The sequence below is a fragment of the Somniosus microcephalus genome, chromosome 4 (assembly GCF_052327205.1).
Source record: "Somniosus microcephalus isolate GS21.2 chromosome 4, FLI_Smic_1.0, whole genome shotgun sequence".
Classification (NCBI taxonomy): domain Eukaryota; kingdom Metazoa; phylum Chordata; class Chondrichthyes; order Squaliformes; family Somniosidae; genus Somniosus; species Somniosus microcephalus.
Window position 1 is genome coordinate 142,026,293 of NC_140990.1, and position 12,300 is coordinate 142,038,592.

The following is a 12,300-nucleotide window of genomic DNA, read 5'->3' on the forward strand; positions in this document are numbered from 1 at the left end:
CAAAATTGTGGAACCATGCAAAAGTTCCAGAGTTAAAGTCTTGCTCTCTGCATCTTAAAACATATACAGGTGAACGAGTAGCGACATTAGGTGCAGCTAATGTAACTGTGCAGCACAGGGACATTGTGGAACAGCTACCTGTAGTTATAGTATCGGGTACCAGACCAAATGTGTTAGGTCGGGGCTGGATAAAAGAAATTAAATTAGCCTGGGGAGCAGTAAAGCAAATAGATGAGGGCAAACAGTTGACTTTGCAAGAAGTGTTGAGTGAACATGAGAATGTGTTCAAGGAGGAACTTGGCACATTTAATGGCCCCCCAGCTAAGTTTTATGTAGACAAGGAGGCACCGCCAAGATTTTTTAAACAACGACATGTGACTTATGCCATGAAGCCAAAGGTAGAGGCTGAGCTTGACCGTCTATTGAGAGAGAACATACTGGAGCTGGTGAAATGTACGGAATGGGCAGCTCCCATAGTACCTGTTTTGAACCGGACAATTCGGTAAGACTCTATGGAGATTATAAATAGACAGTCAATCGGGTGTCCAAACAAGAGCAGTATCCTATTCCCAAAACAGAGGATCTCTTTGCAAACCTGGCTGGAGGAAAGAAATTCACAAAGTTGGATATGAGTCATGCATACTTGCAGATTACACTGGATGACGAATCAAAGAAGTATGTCACCATAAATACACACAAGGGCTTGTTTACATATAACCGCTTACCGTTTGGTGTCTCATCTAGTCCAGCTATCTTCCAGAGGACAATCGAAGGTGTACTGCAAGGGATTCCACATGTTTCCATCTATCTGGATGACATTCTGGTGATGGGAAGAACCGACCAGGAGCATCTGAGCACTCTGAGAGAGGTACTACAGAGATTGGAGAGGGCAGGGTTCCGACTCAAGAGGAGTAAGTGCACTTTCCTAGGGAATGAGGCAGTGCTCCTGGGACACAGAGTGGACGTCACCGGGCTCCATCCACTCAAGGAGAAGGTACAAGCACTGCAGGACGCCCCTGCTCCTACCAATGTGGCTGAGTTAAAAGCTTACCTGGGACTGCTGAATTATTATAACTTGTCAACAGTGTTAGCACCGCTTCACAAACTACTGCACAAGGAGACACAGTGGCAGTGGGGAGAGGAGCAGGGGGTTTCATTTGAACAGTCCAAAAAATTGATGCTGTCGTCGGATGTGCTGGTTCACTACAATGAAGAGAAAGACATTATTCTCTCTTGTGATGCTTCACCTTACCGGGTGGGGGCAGTTCTTTCACACCGCATGGAAGATGTAACTGAAAGACCAAAGAGGGTTTATGACACGAACTCTAACACCAGCGAAAAAAAACTATTCCCAGTTAGACAAAGAGGGGTTAGCAGTAATGTTTGGGTTACAGAGGTTCCACAAGTACATATATGGCAGGAAGTTCGCCATATGCAGCGATCATAAACCTCTTATCTCTCTTTTCAATGAAATGAAAGCTGTTCCACAGATGGTGTCACCCCGGATCCAGAGGTGGGCTATGACGTTGAGGGCATATGAGTAAGTCATTGTCTACAAGGCGGGCAAGTACCATGGGAACGCAGATGCCTTGAGCCATCTTCCACTGCCAGGCACAGCTATCTGTGCAGCTCCAGAGGACAGAGTTTTGATGTTGGAGGATACTGACACGGCACTTGTGACTGCAGAGCAAGTAAGAACATGGACAGGTAAATATCCAGTACTTTCTAGTGTTCGAGAAGATGTGGTGAGGGGATGGCCACAGCATCCGGAAGGGGCTGACTTCACACCCTACAGTGTCAGGAACACAGAGCTGAGTGTGCAGGATGGTTGCGTGTTGTGGGGAGCATGAGTGATTATTCCACAGCCAGCACGACAGTCTATCCTAGGGCAACTATATCAGTGTAATCCTTGGGTCTCGCGTATGAAAGCCTTGGCTAGGAATTACTTGTGGTGGCCAAAGCTAGATGAGGAGATAGAAAATCTAGTCAAGACATGCAGCACTTGTCAGGCATACAGGAAGGCACCAGCAGTGGCTCCTCTCCACCCCTCAGAGTGGCCGGATAAACCATGGAGAAGATTGCACTTAGATTAAGCGGGCCCATTCATGGGGAAGATGTTCCTCATAATCATTGATGCACATTCCAAATGGATGGATGTTTATCCTGTTAATTCTGCTTCCTCCACTACTAGTTTAGACTGCCTGTGTCAGAGCTTTAGTAATCAAGGGCAACCGGAGATCGTGGTAAGTAACAATGCCACTTGTTTTGTGAGTACAGAGACAAAAGAGTTCATGAGAAAAAATGGCATAGTGCAGGTGACCTCGGCTCCATATCATCCATCCTCAAATGGACTTGTGGAGAGAGCCGTACAAATGGACTTGTGGAGAGAGCCGTACAAACATTTAAAGAGATGATGAAAAAAAGTGCAGAAGGGAGTTTAGCAGCCAAAGTGTCACGGGTTCTGTTCAGCTACAGAATAACACCTCAATCCACCACAGGACTCTCTCCTGCTGATATGTTATTAGGTTGTAGACTACGCTCCACTCTTGACCTTGTCCACCCAGACCTAAAAAGGAAAATAGAAAACAGACAAAACAAACAAAAAGAGAACCATGACAAAAGAACAAAGAGCCAAAGATTTGGAGAAGGAAATGCAGTCCTTTTCAGGAATTTCAGTTATGGACCAAAGTGGATTCCTGGCTGCATAGACTCAATGACAGGGCCAGTATCATACAAGGTCATGTTGGGAGATGGTAGGGTAGTATGCAGACATGTAGATCAGATACTTCACAGACACGGGGAAATTGAAATGAAGGTTCCAGATGCAATGGCTGAGGACAGGTTTGCCCCCAGTTATCCAAGTGCATCTGTGGTGCCACCACCATGGACAGAGACAATTCCACAGGAACCTGTTCTTCAAGAGGAAACCATCTTTGCAGAGTCAGATACTCTGAGCACTGCTCAGGACCAGCTGGTGACTTCACCACAAACAAGCAGGGACTTTATTTTTAGACGGTCACAAAGGACTCGCAAGCCACCAGAGAGATTGAAACTGACCTGTTAGATTCATCACGTATGGAACATAGTGAATAGAGACTTATGTGGGTTGTTAAGAAATTCATACTGAAATCTTAAGGGGGGGGGAATATAGTAATCTGGGATGTTATGATTAAGGTTATCCATCTGGTGGTGCTGTAGCCAGTGCTGCCACTAGTTAAGGTCAAGGGGTTGCTTCCTGTCAAGGTCAGCAAAGGTGGAATGCCAGGATGCACGATGCAGGCCTGTTTTGTTTGCTACACAGTTGCTAATGAAGTGCTCATGCTAATTCTAAGATATCGCCTCTTCGAGTTCTTGTTCCACTACATCGATTTATCACATATTACTAGCTCCAGAAATTAGATTTAAATGGCGGGCGCTCCCAGGTTGTCGGTCACAAAAGCAGTTGTGCTTTAACAGGATTCTAGGATATAGACACATCTTGAAACATATGCCTTGAAAGGTTCCCAGCCCAGCGTTAGAGAGACAATAACCCGAGCCAGAACAGTTCTTCATACCCTCCCAAGCCACTCGAGCAAAGGGTAACATTTCATTCTAACCCTGCCGGTTATAATCCTCTGGGAACTTCCAGCCCAGAGACTGTGTGGCAGGCAGTGGGTTAGGTCCCAGTGAGAAGTTGAACACTCTCTGGGACTCAATCTGTTCACAGCAGTAATTTGAACACAGCCTGGTCTGGGGTAGTGAGCCCAGACTCCCGAGCTCCTGGTTTAGAAAGATCACTCGAGTGGCCCACGTGGATCGCTGGGTCGGATGGGCAGGTCACCGAGACAGAGGCGTGGCAACGTTTGAAAAGCAAACTTTACATTAAAAACATGTCTAACTCGGCAGTACCGGGTTCGGTGTAAAAAGTGAAACATTACTCTCGGAGCCGAGACATTACACAAAGGGCAGTAGAAGTTAGGAACTCACTTCCACAAGTAGCAATTGATGTTCGCTCAATTGCTAAATTCAAGTCTGGGATTGATATTACCTTTGGTTAACAAATATATAAGAGATATGGGGCAAAGGCCCATATGGAGATCTGGAGTTAGGTCACAGACCAGCCGTGATTTAATTGAATGGTAGAACTTGCTCGAGCGGCTAAGTGGCCTCTTCCTGTTCCGATATCATCGGTTCTTGGGATTTTGTTGGGAAATCTAATTATGAAGGGGAATGTTAACATTAGTTCCAGTCTTGAAAAGAATGAGTGTATATAATTCAAAGATGGCAGTAAGGGCTTTATTAGTATATAAAAGCTAAAAGAATAGTTAATGAAAGGATACAACCAATTTAGGATGAAGAGGGCGTCATCATGTGAGGGGAAGGATATTAAATCAACACTTTACAGTATTGTTACAAATGATGGTTGAAGTGAGATTGCAGGTGTGTTTAGAGGACAGTTGTTGGAGGCAACCGTCTCAAGATGATTTGCTCTGAAATCAGCAGAACTCAAGGTGCAGAGGTTACATGGGCCCGCATTAAATGTGCGCTTTGTGCCTGTAGTTTATTTTTTATTCATTTATGGGATGTGAGCGTCGCTCTCAAGGCCAGCATTTATTGCCCATCCCTAATTGCCCTCGAGAAGGTGGTGGTGAGCAACTTTCTTGAACCGCTGCAGTCCGTGTGGTGAAGGTACTCCCACAGTGCAGTTAGGTAGGGAGTTCCAGGATTTTAATCCGGCCACAATAATGGATCGGTGATATACTTCTAAATCAGGATGGTGTGGGACTTGGAGGGGAACTTGGAGGTGGTGGTTTTCCCATGCATCTGTTGCCTTTGTCCTTCTAGGTGGAAGAGGTCACGGGTTTGGGAAGTGCTGCCAAAGAAGCCTTGGCGAGTTGCTGCAGTGCATCTTGTAGATGGTACACACTGCAGCCACAGTACACCAGTGGTGGAGGGAGTGAATGTTTATGGTGGTGGATGGGTTGCCAATCAAGTGCACTGCTTTGTCCTGGAAGGTGTCGAGCTTTAGTGTTTTTGGAGCTGCACGCATCCAGACAAGTGAAGAGTCTTCCATCACACTCCTGACTTGTGCCTTGTAGATGGTGGAAAGGCTTTGGGGAGTCAGGAGGTGAGACACTCACCGCAAAATACCAACCTCTGACCTGCTCTTGTTGCCACAGTATTTATGTAGCTGGTGTAACATCTTTGCTCAAGAATGTGGAGACCGTTCAGACGGTAACTAAAGACCACTGAGTAAAATGTCAGCTGTGACCACACTCTTAGAATACATCATTCCAGATAAAGTTAGTGAAAGTTTAGAGCAGCGTGTTTTTTTTTAAACAAGGATGGTCAGCAGGGATATGTTAAATGCAAGGCGTGTTTGTTCATTTAAATATTGTTTTGCCAAGGAGACCGATTAGATAAAGAGAATAAAGTGACTATAAAGTATGTGGATTTTCAGAAGATGTTAGGTAATGTGTCTCACTAAATTCTCGATACACAAGTTCAGGAGAAAGGGAAAGAGGAAATGTAGTACCGTGGATAGGAAATCATATGGACTGGGAACAAAAGTTTCGGGTAAATGGGTGTTGCTTTAACTGGAGCCGGGTCAGAAGTGAAACATGGCAGGTAGTACTGGCCCCACTTTATATAATGATCATTGGGACTTTGGGCATAGGAAAATAAGCTGAAAATCAGATGACAACACAACAGTAGGAGGTTGAACAAAGGACAAGAATTCAGGAAGACAAAGAGCTTAGCAGTATGGGCAAATAGGCAGAGGATACAATTCAATTGGGTAAATAATATATATTCGGAGAATAAACTAGGAATGGGAGTATACTAAATGGAAAGATACTGAAAGATGTGTGTTAATAGCGAGCCCTGAAAATGCAGATATGTAACCACCAAACGTGTGGCTGCACGTATGGAATGACAGAAGAAGCGTCAAGAACATTTTGGGATGTGTAAATAGAACCATAGAGTACAAGCGGGAGGAATAATAATACATTTTTACACAATATTGGTTAAGCCACAGTTAGAGTACAGTGTGCAGTTTCTGGCACCATAATAGAAAGGACATTAAAGCCATTGAGATCGTGCAATGATTCGCCAACAACAACTTGTATTTATACAGCACCTTTAATGAAGTAAAAAGTCCCAAGGCGCTTTACAGCAGTTATGCAACAACATTTGAAATCGAGCCTCATAGGCAGAAGTCTTTAATTCCTCGAAAGATTCCAGTAAAACTCCTCTGCACTCCCTCAAAGGCCTTGACACCCTTCCAGCTGGTACCTAACCAGTGTTTTCTAAAGGTTTAGCATAACATTGATGCTTTTGTACTTTATGCCTCAATTTATAAAGCCAAAGAACCCGTATCTTTTTCTAATGTGTTTCTCAACTTTTCCTGTCACCTTCAAAGACATGTGTATGTCCACCCGCAGGCCTCTGTTCCTGCAGAACTTTAAACTTTTACCGGTTTTATATTGAAAATTGAAAGAGGTTTCTCAATTTATAAAGGGTTTTGACTGGGCGAATAGGATTAGCTTAATCCCTCTGGCGGAGGTGAGTAATGAGAGATCATCAATGTAACACGAAGCGATAGGTTCGGGGATCAGATCAGGATTGATAGAAGACTATGGGGAGGGAGCGGGGCAGTGGGTTTAGTTTTCAATTGATACGGGGCTATGGGGAGAGAGCGGGGCAGTGGGTTTAGTTTTCAATTGATACGTGGCTATGGGGAGAGAGCGGGGCAGTTGGATTAGTTTTCAATTGATACGGGGCTATGGGGAGAGAGCAGGGCAGTGAGTTTAGTTTTCGATTGATATGGTTACACCATTATGTAGTTGTACCATTATTCAAGATGGGTAGTAGGGATAAACCAGGGAATTACCAGGGAATTATAGGCCACTGAGCCTAACATTAGTGGTAGGGAAGTTATTGGAAAAAATTCTGAGGGACAGAATTAGTCTCCACTTGGAGAGGCAAGGATTAATCAAGGATAGTCAGCATGGCTTTATCAGGAGGAGATCATGTCTAACCAATTTGATGGAATTTTTCGAGGGGGTGACTTGGTGTGTGGATGAGGGTAGTGCAGTTGATATAGTCTACATGGACTTCAGTAATGTTTTTGACAAAGTCTCACATGGGAGACTGGTCAAGAAGGTAAGAGCCCATGGGATCCAGGGCAATTTGACACATTGGATCCAAAATTGGCAAAGTGGCAGGAGGCAGAGGGTGATGGTCGAATGTTGTTTTTGTGACTGGAAGCCTGTGTCCAGTGGTGTACCGCAGGGATCGGTGCTGGGTCCCTTGCTGTTTGTAGTGTACATTAATGATTTAGATATGAATGTAGGAGGTATGATCAGTAAGTTCGCAGATGACACAAAAATTGGTGGAGTGGTAAATAGTGAGGAGGGAAGCCTCAGGCTACAGGACGATATAGACAGGTTGGTCAGATGGACAGAACAGTGACAAATGGAATTTATCCCAGACAAGTGTGAGGTGATGCATTTTGGGAAGACTAACGAGGCAAGGGAATATACAATGAATGGTAGGACCCTAGGAAGGACAGAGGATCCGAAGGACATTGGTATGCATGTATATAGATCACTGAAGGTAGCAGGACAGGTAGATAAGGTGATTAAGAAGGCATATGGGATACTTGCCTTCATTAGCCAAGGCATAGAATAAAAGAGCAGGGAGGTTATGATGGAGCTGTACAAAACGCTAGTTAGGCCACAGTTGGAATAGTGTGTGCAGTTCTGGTTGCCACACTATATGAAGGATGTGATTGCATTAGAGAGGGTGCAGAGGAGATTCACCAGGATGTTACCTGGGCTGGAGCGTTTCAGCTATGAAGAGAGACTAGACAGGCTGGGATTGTTTTCCTTACAACATTGAAGGCTGAGGGGGACCTGATTGAGGTGTACAAAATAATGAGGGGCATAGATCGGGTAGATAGAAAGGAACTTTTGCCCTTAGCAGAGGGATCAATAACCAGGAGGCATAGTTTCAAGGTAAGAGGCAGGAGGTTTAGAAGGGATTTGAGGAAAAAAAAATTCACCCAGATGGTGGTTGGAATCAGGAACTCACTGCCTGAAAGTGTGTTAGAGGCAGGAACCCTCACAACATTCAAGAAGCATTTAGATGAGCACTTGAAATGCCATAACATGCAAGGCTACGGACCAAGTGCTGGGAAATTGGATTAGAACAGCTAGGGCTTGATGTCTGGCGAAGACACGTTGGGCTGAAGGGCCTCTTTCTGTGCTGTATAACTCTATGACTCTATGAGGTCTATGTGGAGAGAGCGGGTGGAGGGATTAGTTTTGGATTCATACAGGGCTAAAGGGAGAGAGCATAGCAGTGGGAATAGTTTGGGGATTAACACAGGGCTATGGGGCGAGCACGTGGCAGTGGGGTTCGTTTGGGATTGATACAGGGCTATGGCAAGAAGTGGGCCAGTGGGTTTAATTTTGGATTCATACAGGTCTCTGGGGAGGGAGCAGGGCAGTGGGATTAGTTTTGGATTCATACAGAGCTTAGGGGAAAGTGCGGGGCAGCGGGAGTGGTTTAGGATTGATATAGGGCTTTGGGGAGAGAGCAGGGCAGTGATTAGTTTTGGATTCATACAGGGCTAAGGGGAGAGTGCAGGGCAGTGGGAGTGGTTTGGGATTGATACAGGGCTTTGGGGACAGAGCAGGGCAGTGATTAGTTTTGGAATCATACAGTGCTAAGGGGAGAGTGCAGGGCAGTGGGAGTGGTTTGGGATTGATACAGGGCTTTGGGGAGAGAGCAGGGCAGTGATTAATTTTGGATTCATACAGGGCTATGGGGCGAAAGTGGGGCAGTGGTACTAATTTTGGACTAATACAGGGCTATGGGTAGAGACCAGGGCAGTAGGATTAGCTTTGGATTGATACAGGGCTATGGGGAGAGAGCAGGGCAGTGGGATTAGTTTGTGATTGATACAGGGCTATGGAGAGAGAGCGGGTCAGTGGTACTAATTTTGGATTGATACAGGGCTATGGGGAGAAAGCAGGGCAGTGGGATTAGTTTAGGATTGATACAGGGCTATCGGGAGCGAGCGGGAGAAATTCTGGATTCATACAGGGCTATGGGGAGAGACGGGGTGCTGATTTTAGTTTGGGATTTATATAGGGGCTGTGGAGAGAGCGGGCAGTGGGATTAGTTTGGGGATTGATACAGGGCTGTGGAGAGAGCGGGGCGGAGGGATTAGTTTGGGATTGATACAGGGCTATGGGGAGAGAGTGGGGCAGTGGGATTAGTTTGGGGATTGTTTCAGGGCTACGGGGAGAGAACGGTGCAGGGGGATTAGTTTGTGATTGATACTGGGCTACGATGAGAGAGTGCAGCAGTGAGATTAATTTGTGATTGATGAAGGCCTACGGTGAGAGAGTGGTGCAGTAGGATTAGTTTGTGTTTGGTACTGGGCTATGGTGAGTGAGTGCAGCAGTGGGATTAATTTTGGATTGATAAAGGACTTGCTTGAGACAGTGCGGAATTGGGTTTAGCTTTGAATTGAAAGATGGCTTGGTTGAGAAACTGGGGCAGTGGCATTTGTACTGGATTGAGAGAAGGCTTGTTTGAGACAATGAGGCAGTGGGATTAGTTTTGGATTCATACAGGGCTAGGTTGAGAGAGTGGGGCAGTGGGTTTAGTTTTGGATTGATACAGGGCTAGGTTGAGACAGTAGGCAGTGGGTTTAGTTTTGGATTGATACAGGGCTTCGTTGAGACAGTGGGTTTAGTTTTGGATTGATACAGGCCTGGGTTGAGACAGTGGGTTTAGTTTTGGATTGATACAGGCCTGGGTTGAGACAGTGGGTTTAGTTTTGGATTGATCCAGGGCTAGGTTGAGACATTGGGGCAGTGGGCTTAGTTTTGGATTGATACAGCGGCAGTGGGTTTAGTTTTGGATTGATAAAGGGCTAGGTTGAGAAAGTGGGGCAGTGGATTTCGTTTTGGATTGATACAGTGCTTGGTTGAGACAGTGGGTTTAGTTTTGGATTGATACAGGGCTAGGTTGAGACAGAGGGGCAGTGGGTTTAGTTTTGGATTGATCCAGAGCTAGTTTGAGACAGTGGGGCAGTGGGTTTACCTTTGGATTGATACAGGGCTTGGTTGAGACAGTGGGGCATTTGTTTGGTTTTGAATTGAAATAAGGCTTCGTTGAGACAATGGGGCAGTGGCATTATTACTGGATTGAGAGAGAGCTTGGTTGAGACAGTGGGTTTAGTTTTGGATTGATACAGGGCTAGGTTGAGACAGTGGGGCAGTGGGTTTAGTTTTGGATTGATACACGACTAGCTTGAGACAGTGGGGCAGTGGGTTTAGTTTTGGATTGATACAGGGCTAGGTTGAGACAGTGGGGCAGAGGGTTTAGTTTTGGATTGATACACGGCTAGGTTGAGACAGTGGGGCAGTGGGTTTAGTTTTGGATTGATACAGGGCTAGGTTGAGACAGTGGGGCAGTGGATTAGTTTTGGATTGATACAGGGCTTGGTTGAGACAGTGGGTTTAGTTTTGTATTGATACAGTGCTAGGATGAGACAGATTGGCAGTGGGTTTAGTTCTGGATTGATACAGTGCTAGGTTGAGAAAGTGGGGAAGTGGGTTTAGTTTTGGATTGATACAGTGCTAGGTTGAGACAGTGGGCCAGTGGGATTAGTTTTAAATTGATATAGGGCTTGGTTGGGACAGTGAAGCTCTCAGTTTAGTTTTGGAATTATAATAGGATCTGGCGGAGTAGGGCCGTGCGATTAGTTTTTGATTGAAGCAAAGCTATTTGGCCAGAGTGTGCCAGTGGGATTAGTTCTGGATTGAAACAGGGCTATAGAGGGAATGCGTGACTCTGGGTTTTGTTTTGGATTGATACAGAGGAATGCCTGGAGGGTGGGTCTGTGGGATTATTTTCACTTGATAGAGATAAGGCGAAACTGGGACAGTGTCTCTAAATTGTCATTCAAACAGGGCTAGGGGGCAAGTGCGAGGCAGTAGGATTAGTTTGTGATTGATACGGAGCTATGGGGATAGAGCAGGGCAGTGGGATTAGTTTGAGATAGATACAGGGCTAGGGGGCAAGTGCGAGGCAGTAGAATTAGTTCGTGATCGATACAGAGCTTTGGGGATAGAGCAGGGCAGTGGGATTAGATTGGGATTGATGCAGGGCTATGGGTAGAGAGTGGGGCAGCAAGACTGGTTTTGGATTGATACAGCTTTATTGTGAGACAGTGGGATTAGGTTGTGATTGATACAGGGCTATAGGGAGATAGTGGGGCAGTGGGATTGTGCTGTGATTGATACAGGGCTGCGGTGTGAGAGCCCGGCAGTGGAGTTAATTTGTGATTGATAAAGGCCTACGCTGAGATTGGTGCAGTAGGATTAGGTACTGTTTGATACTGGGCAATGGTGAGAGACTGCAGTAGTGGGATTAGTTTTCGATTGATACAGGGCTAGGCTGAGACAGTGGGGAAGTGGGATTCGTTTTGGATTGGTAGAGGGCTAGGTTGACAGTGGAGCAGTGGGGTTGTTTTTGATTGATACAGGGCTACGTTCAGACATTCGGTCAGTAGGATTCGTTTTAAATTGATCAGGCTAGGTTGAGACAGTGGGTTTAGTTTTGGATTGATACGGGGTTTGGTTGAGACAGTGAGATTAGTTTTGCATTGATGCAGGGTTAATTTGAGACTGTGGGATTAGTTTTGTATTAATAGAGGGCGAGGTTGAGACAGTGGGGCAGTGGGTTTATTTTTGGATTGATACAGGGCTAGATTAAGACAGTGGGGCAGTGGGATTAGTTTTGGATTGATACAGGGCTAGGCTGAGACAGTGGGGCAGTGGCTTTAGTTTTGGATGATACAGGGCTAGTTTCAGACTGTGGGGCAGTGGGTTTAGTTTTGGATTGATAGAGCTTGGCTGAGTGAGTGGGGTAGTGGCATTAGTTTTGGATTGATACAGGGCTAGGCAGAGACAGTGGGGCAGTGGCTTTAGTTTTGGATTGATACAGGGCTAGGTTCAGACTGTGGGGCAGTGCGTTTAGTTTTGGATTGATAGAGCTTGATAGAGCTTGGCTGAGTGTGTGGGGTAGTGGCATTAGTTTTGGAATTGATACAGGGCTAGGCTGAGACAGTGGGGAAGTGGGATTCGTTTCTGATTGATATAGGGCTAGGTTGACACAGTGGAGCAGTGGGGTTGTTTTGGATTGATAAAGGGCTTGGTTGCAACTGTGGGGCAGTGGGTTTCTGTATTGATAGTGGGCTTGGTTCAGGCAGTGGGGCGGTGGGTTTCGTTGTGGATTGAT